Here is a 7,721-nt window from a genome sequence, read left to right on the forward strand (position 1 = left end):
AAAAAAAATTATTATTTGTGATGACTTTCGAATCATTGTTTTTCAAGATTATATTAGATTAGTTTATTATCACTAACAGACTGCTGTCGAAGATTTCACAAAAAAGCTACTTATTTATTTAATTTACCTATGTAACTTTCCAGTTTTTTTTCTGATTCTTTACTTGATACAATAAAAAATGTTCGTCTATATTCTATACTTAGTTAACAATGTTTGTTCGGAGTCTGAAACCAATTAGCGTTCTGCGGGTTTCAAGGGAATTTCTATAAATTTACTGAAGATCAAATGAGAGCAGAAGGCTCGATAGAATTTTATCTTCGTGAGTAATTAATTTATTTTAAATATAAGCCAATAAATTATACGAAATATTACCTGTTTTATTTGCGTAAGCACTCTAATTTTCATTTACTATGGTCGAATTTCATATATATTTTAATTAGTTGAACCCTCTAATGTTTTTCTGCTATTACACGCGCGCCACCTCTCGTGCGTTCATAGTACTATGACAGAATTTTTTCTTGTCCGTATTAGATTTCATCACAAACGGATGAAAACTTTATAGTAACGTATAGAGGTCAAACCGCAAGGTCAACGTTTTATAAATCTTATATCTTTAAACGAGCAATTCTTGTATATAAATATATATATAATCTGAATCTCGGAAACAGTTCCAACGATTTTCATAAAATTTAGTATACAGTGGGAATTCGGGGGCGATAAATCGATCTAGCTATGATTTCTTTTCAGAAAATGTTTTTTTATTCGTATTTTCAATAATGAACTTTATCGATAATTTTGATTTTTTCTTTATATAATAATCAGTTCATATTTTTTTATTATTCTGTCGTTAAGATCGAAATATATTATTAATATTTCATAATTTTATGAATATGTAATTCGTATTTAAATATTATTTCTAACAAACACAATTTATCAAAGCTTGGTCATTATCTGGTTATTTTTTATTCTCTATCGCAGTTAAGTAATAGTTTTCTGAAGAAAATACTGAGATAGCCGAAATGAATTTGTCGGGAGTTTTTTTGCTTGATGACCAAACCAGCTTAGGGTTCACGTGGTGACGGACATGGACACGTAACAACGTGAATACCACGGCCTAACACGAGAAACGAAACTTGTGTAATAAAAATACTTGATATCAATTTTAGATATATATTTACTACTAGCTGACCCGGCAACTTCGTAGTGTCTCAATCGATAAATAAAAGACGCAAACTTTTGTATGAAATATACTTAAAACAAACAAAAGGAATCCGTGTCCGACGGGGGACAGTACAAAGGAAAAACAAAATTGTTATTTTTATTTAATTCCGAGCATTTTCATATTTATCTACCTTTTAAACCTTCTGTGGACTTCCACAAATAATTCAAGACCAAAATTAGCCAAATCGGTCCAGCCGTTCTCGAGTTTTAGCGAGACTAACGAACAGCAATTCATTTTTATATATATAGATAAAGACACCTAAAACCAGAAAATAATGCCATTGTTTTTGTTTGTTCGTACAAAATAAGCCGTCTCCCTATTAATAATGGCGTTGAATTGTTATCCTTGAATAGCAAAATATTTTGTATCATATTGCTTGTGAAAAACTGCGAGGCGCTTGTTTACTCTTAGTAAAAACGTGTCACGAATATTATAAATAACATATAGATAAATCTCGTAAAATGTCTTGAAAATTTCCTAAATATTTTCACTGAAAACAATATATTCTCTCTCAATATAAAAACAAGGCTCTTTTAATCATATACCAAGCAGTACCACACTATTATAATTGGCAACACAACCACAATTATACAACATTATAATAAAAAAAATAAACCGACTACAACAAAATAAAATGAGAATAACATCAATGCAGTAGAAGTCAATAAAATATTTAATACTAAAATATTTAATTAATAAATTATTTCTAGGAAAGATAAATAGCCTAGATACCGACTGCAGCGCCATCTGCCGGGATGATTTGTGAATCTAAACCATCCAGGGGGCCACCCAAATGCATGCACAAAAAATCATTCAAATCGGTCCAGCCGCTTAGGAGGAGTTCAGTGACAAACACACAGAAGAAATATATATATAAAGATTAAGAATAGTTCAAATACTACTGGTCAAATCTTAATTGAATGGCACCACTAGAAGTCTCAGCTTTCAAATAAAAAAAACTGTCATCAAAATCGGTTCATCTAGAAAAAATAATGTGTTTACACACTTAAACACAGATAATTTCTCCATTCTCTCGGATCGTTTGGAACCTCTGGGTCTGCGGAGGGATTTCGCTTCCCTCTGTATTTTGCACCGTATGTTCCATGGGGAGTGCTCTGAGGAATTGTTCGAGATGATACCAGCATCTCGTTTTTTCCATCGCACCGCCCGCCACCGGAGTAGAGTTCATCCATACTACCTGGAGCCACTGCGGTCATCCACAGTGCGTTTCCAGAGATCTTTTTTGCCACGTACCATCCGGCTATGGAATGAGCTCCCCTCCACGGTGTTTCCCGAGCGCTATGACATGTCCTTCTTCAAACGAAGCTTGTGGAAAGTATTAAGCGGTAGGCAGCGGCTTGGCTCTGCCCCTGGCATTGCTGAAGTCCATGGGCGACGGTAACCACTCACCATCAGGTGGGCCGTATGCCCGTCTGCCTACAAAGGCAATAAAAAAAAAGATAAAGTAATATTTGTCTTGTCAAAATTGTCTTGAGAAATTTTCTATTCTGTTCAGTTCTGTTCAAAAATGCAATATTCTACCCACTCGTCTTTGGTTCATAAAATCACGTGGATCTACTAAAAGGCAAGCCCTTCCGAACTTCAATCGCAGTTTATATTTAGATTATGTCCTTTTGTTTATTTTTACGGTGTCCTTCACGTGTAGGGTGTGCTTGACCTTGCGGTTATAAATACTAACGCCCACATCATCTCTGTTTCAGTTGATATTTAATTAATAAAGTTTCGGACCACATTTGATAATATTACTTATTTTACTTATTACGCAAAATATTTAATTAACAGGTGGTAGGACGTCTTGTGAGTCCGCACGGGTAGGTACCACCGCTCTGCTTATTTCTGCCGCGAAGCAGTAACGCGTTTCGGTTTGAAAGGTGGGGCAGCCGTAAGTATGCTGAGACCTTAGAACTCATATCTCAAGGTGGGTGGTGGCATTTACGCTGTAGATGTCTATGGGCTGCGGTAACCACTTAACACCAGATGGGCTGTGAGCGGTCGTCCACACATCTAAGCAATAAAAAAAATTTAGCTTCAAATCTTTCAATATCTCATTCTCGTTATTAAAAGAATTTTTTTGAAAATGATCAGTCTAAAGGTCTATGGTCTAAATAGGCAGTCGCGTGACATTTAAATTATCTCTTTAAACATTGCAAAAACGCGAACATCAATGTTTCTCTTAACGACTTTTACGTTCTAAAAGGTTCTTTTAAGCTAAAGGTCACAGAAAATATGTGCATAAATTAATTCCTCAAGTTTATCATGAGAGCTTATTAATAGCAAACAATATTGATTAAACCAAGGTTTAATTTGACACTGCTGTGTGCTTATAGCGAGTTTTTTAATGTTATCGATAGCGTAAAAGTGAGTTCAAATTTGTATGCAGCTGGAACAGCGCCCCCCTAGGCAAACGTATGCAAACGTTATCACTCCATACAAAGAGTTAACTTTTACGCTATCGAGAACGTTAAAAAACTCGCACTAAGCACACTGACGCTCATGAACAACTGTGACCATTCACCATCTTCAGGGTGCTCCGGGTCATCGCCGGGTGCTTAACTGCTCACAATAAAAATAACATTACATAATACATGTAAACCATGTTTATATGATTTATGACATAAATGTTAAAAGAGGTATAAGGAAATTATTATTTAGGTATTTTATTATTATATTATTATATTTATTATATTATATTATTTTATTAGGTATAAGGAGTATTAAGCGGTAGGCAGCGGCTTGGCTCTGCCCTTGGCAATGCTGAAATCCATGGGCGACGGTAACCACTCACCATCAGGTGGGCCGTATGCTCGTCTGCCAACAAAGGCAATAAAAAAAAAATAAAAAATAAAAAAATGTTATAAAGGTGACATAAATGGTAATTTGAATATTGAAATATTAGAAGAAGGAACATTAGAAATATTAAAACGTTGTTTGAATATTTAAATATAAAAAACATAAAAACTTGTGAAGCAATAGCTTTAAATGTTGTTTCTCTTTATAGAGCAACACAGTTTGTGCTATTTATTTTCTTTATTTTTATTTATTTAAATAGTACTGCTATATCACAAACATTTGACATTGAAAATAACTTAAACTATTTAATTTATGGCCTGATGCATATGACAATAATGGCATACATAATTTAACTAGGATAAACTTTATTTTGATGTGAATAAAATAGTACATTATATAGTACATATAGATGAATAAATGAACTGCCAGGTTAACATGTTTACGAAGAGCTTTTTCCATTATTCTAATGAGCGTTTCAGCTGACTTGCCTGTCTACATATTGCTTTAACCTCGTCTTAACCTATTCTGTCTCTTTGTGATTTCTCTCAGTGTATTTAATATATAATATAATGAACGTCTTCAGCTTTTTGTCTCAGTATTTCGTGTTCTTGTTATTCGTGGGTCGCGTTTGCTAAATTATTTCTAACATTGTAAATGTCATATGAGGGGACACGGGGATTATTTTGTACAGTTTTAAGTTGGATATGGGCTTCAACGACGCCGTGGCTATGTTAGAACACGTACCTAAAGCACTCCGCAAATCTAAATGTCAATCAATACGTATGTAAGATTAAAAATCAAATCTAATATGAAGTCGTCGCGGCCTAGAAGATAAGACGCCCGGCGGATACGTGTTGGGCGATGCGACGGTGCCGGTGTTCGAATCCCGCTGGTAGGTATACATTTTTCTAATTAAATACGTACTTAACACTTAGACGATGAAGGAACATGTTATTATAATTATAATATCAATTACATCGTGTAATAAAAATCAAACTCGCACAAACTTTATTGGAATTTAATTTGCGTGATTACTTATGGTAAGGTATCTTAAGAGCCCGTACGGTAAGTAAGTACCACGTTTCTACCACTGAAGCAGTAACTCGTTTCGGTGTGAAGTCTGGGGCAGTTGCTGTATTATAAAAAAAAAAATTCTGCCCCACGGCGGGTGACGACATTTACATTGTTGACGTTTATGACGACTGGAAAAAACTGAGACGCTAGAACTCATATCTTAAGGTGGGTGGCAGCATTTAAGCTGTACTTAGTCTGGCCATAAATACTGTTACAATTAAAAATAAACAAATTTACATTTGAATTTGGAATCTGTCATTTTTATATGATTGCTCATTGAGTTTTCTCATTTTGGCGCCAATACATTGTACAATATTTTGCTTTTGATATTAAAACGGAACGGGGTGATAAAGAGAACCAAATCGGTGTGATTGCATTACATAAAGTAGGTATGGAGCCAAATGCAATTTTTAAAACTCTCCATACGCTTGGTATTAGTAAAATGTTTGTGTACCGTGCTATTAATAGGTGCAATGAGACCTCCTCTGTTTGTGAGTTTGTGTCCACGTAGTGTTCGTACGAAAAGGGTGGTCAAAGCAATAAGGGAAAGAATTCGAAGAAATCCTGTCCGAAAGCAAAATATTTCATTTCGGGAGATGAAGATAGCACCTAGAACCACGTCGCGTATTTTAAAAGATGACTTAAGACTTGCAACCTATAAGAGACGTACTGGTCATTTCTTAACTGATAACTTAAAAGAGAATAGGGAGATAAAATCGAAACAACTACTGAAGCGGTACGCAAAGGGAGGTCATAGAAAAATTTTGTTTACGGATGAGAAATTTTTTACAATTGAGCAACATTTTAACAAACAAAATGACCGTATTTATGCTCAAAGCTTTAAGGAAGCTTCCCAATTAGTCGACAGAGTGCAACGTGGGCACTATCCGACTTCAGTGATGGTTTGGTGGGGTATTAGCTATGAAGGAGTGACTGAGCCATACTTTTGTGAAAAAGGTATCAAAACATCGGCACAAGTGTATCAAGATACCATTCTTGAGAAGGTAGTGAAGCCCCTTAACAACACCATGTTCAATAATCAAGAATGGTCCTTCCAGCAAGACTCGGCGCCAGGTCATAAAGCTTGGTCTACGCAGTCTTGGTTGGAAACGAACGTTTCGGACTTCATCAGAGCTGAAGACTGGCCGTCATCTAGTCCCGATCTTAATCCGCTGGATTATGATTTATGGTCAGTTTTAGAGAGTACGGCTTGTTCTAAGCGCCACGATAATTTGGAGTCTCTAAAACAATCCGTACGATTGGCAGTGAAAAATTTTCCCATGGAAAGAGTGCGTGCTTCTATTGATAATTGGCCTCAACATTTAAAGAACTGTATTGCAGCCAATGGAGACCACTTCTAATAAGCTTTTTATACTTTAAATTGTTTTATATTTATGTATTAAACTAACACACTGTAAAAGTAATAAATGTTATTTGCAATAGATTTTTTTTTATTTTTTATTGTAACAGTATTTATGGCCAGACTAAGTAGATGTCTCTACTTAACATTAGGTGGGCCATGAGTTCGTCCACTCTTGTAAGCAAAAAAAGCAAAAAAATTCGTTCCAATAACCACTCAACACTAATCGGTCTATGAGCCCGTCCATATAAGCTATGAAAATAGTATTCCTGGCTATTTATCTAAGCTTTCTCGTGTTTGGTTTCGAATTGTGTGATTTGAGAATACGTTGCTTACCACTCGACTACCAATCAAAGCCAAAATAGCTCTTTGAGGCTTGTGGCAGTTAGGTAGGAAAAAAAAAACAGTGAGTAGGAACCACCAATTTCGGGTTTCTAGCATAGCTTTTAGCACAGTAGCAGTAGGTAGTTAGGAAGTAAGGGATAGTTAAGTAAGAGAAAAATCTAGCTGTTTTTTTGTCTGTTGTCAGTTATCAATTGTCATACGATGCATGTATGTATTTTGTAACAAAATAAAAATTATTAAATATCTTAAAACAATAAAAACCACAGTATAATCAAAATCATGGCATTCTCTAAAGTTTCATTAATTACAACAGAACTTTAAAAAAATTGGGCTCGTCCGGGATTTGAACCCGGGACCTCTCGCACCCTAAGCGAAAATCATACCCCTAGACCAACGAGCCACTGACAATCGTTGACAAATTTAAACTACATTTTATTAAATAAATAATCAACAAATGTTTGCCCACGCAAAATTGTAGACGCGGAAAATATTTGAAGAAATGGAATGTTGTAGAACGTGATAATACTATTAATGGACAGAATAACTTAATAGTCTTTCGACATTCTTACTTTGGTTTTATCAAACTTGTGACCCTAACGAGAATGACTAAATTTCAGCTAATTAAATTTAGCTGGCGTTCATAGAATTTAAATTTAATTAATACTTGAATAATGGTTGGATATAAGATATTTATATGAATAAAATAATGTTTTTATTTTTCATACAACTAGATAATTTCACAAATTATAATCACTAAGCCTATAATTTACCTAAGTTACAACATGATTTAGAAACGGAATTAGAATGATGACTAAAATAAATTGGTATATAATCTATACTTCTATACTAATATTATAAAGAGGAAAGATTTGTTTGTTTGTTTGTACTGAATAGGCTCCGAAACTACTG

At 34.6% G+C, this 7,721-nt stretch overlaps 1 non-coding gene across 1 annotated transcript; it reads right to left on the reverse strand.

Annotated features, from left to right (window-relative positions):
• Positions 1-7,140: 7,140 nt before the first annotated feature.
• On the reverse strand, positions 7,141-7,212 carry TRNAP-AGG (transfer RNA proline (anticodon AGG)). Its single transcript has one exon. It is a non-coding gene; the product is annotated as a tRNA-Pro (tRNA).
• Positions 7,213-7,721: the final 509 nt, after the last annotated feature.

This window comes from Bombyx mandarina, chromosome 07, assembly GCF_030267445.1.
Source record: "Bombyx mandarina strain Sakado chromosome 07, ASM3026744v2".
NCBI classification, from domain to species: Eukaryota; Metazoa; Arthropoda; class Insecta; order Lepidoptera; family Bombycidae; genus Bombyx; species Bombyx mandarina.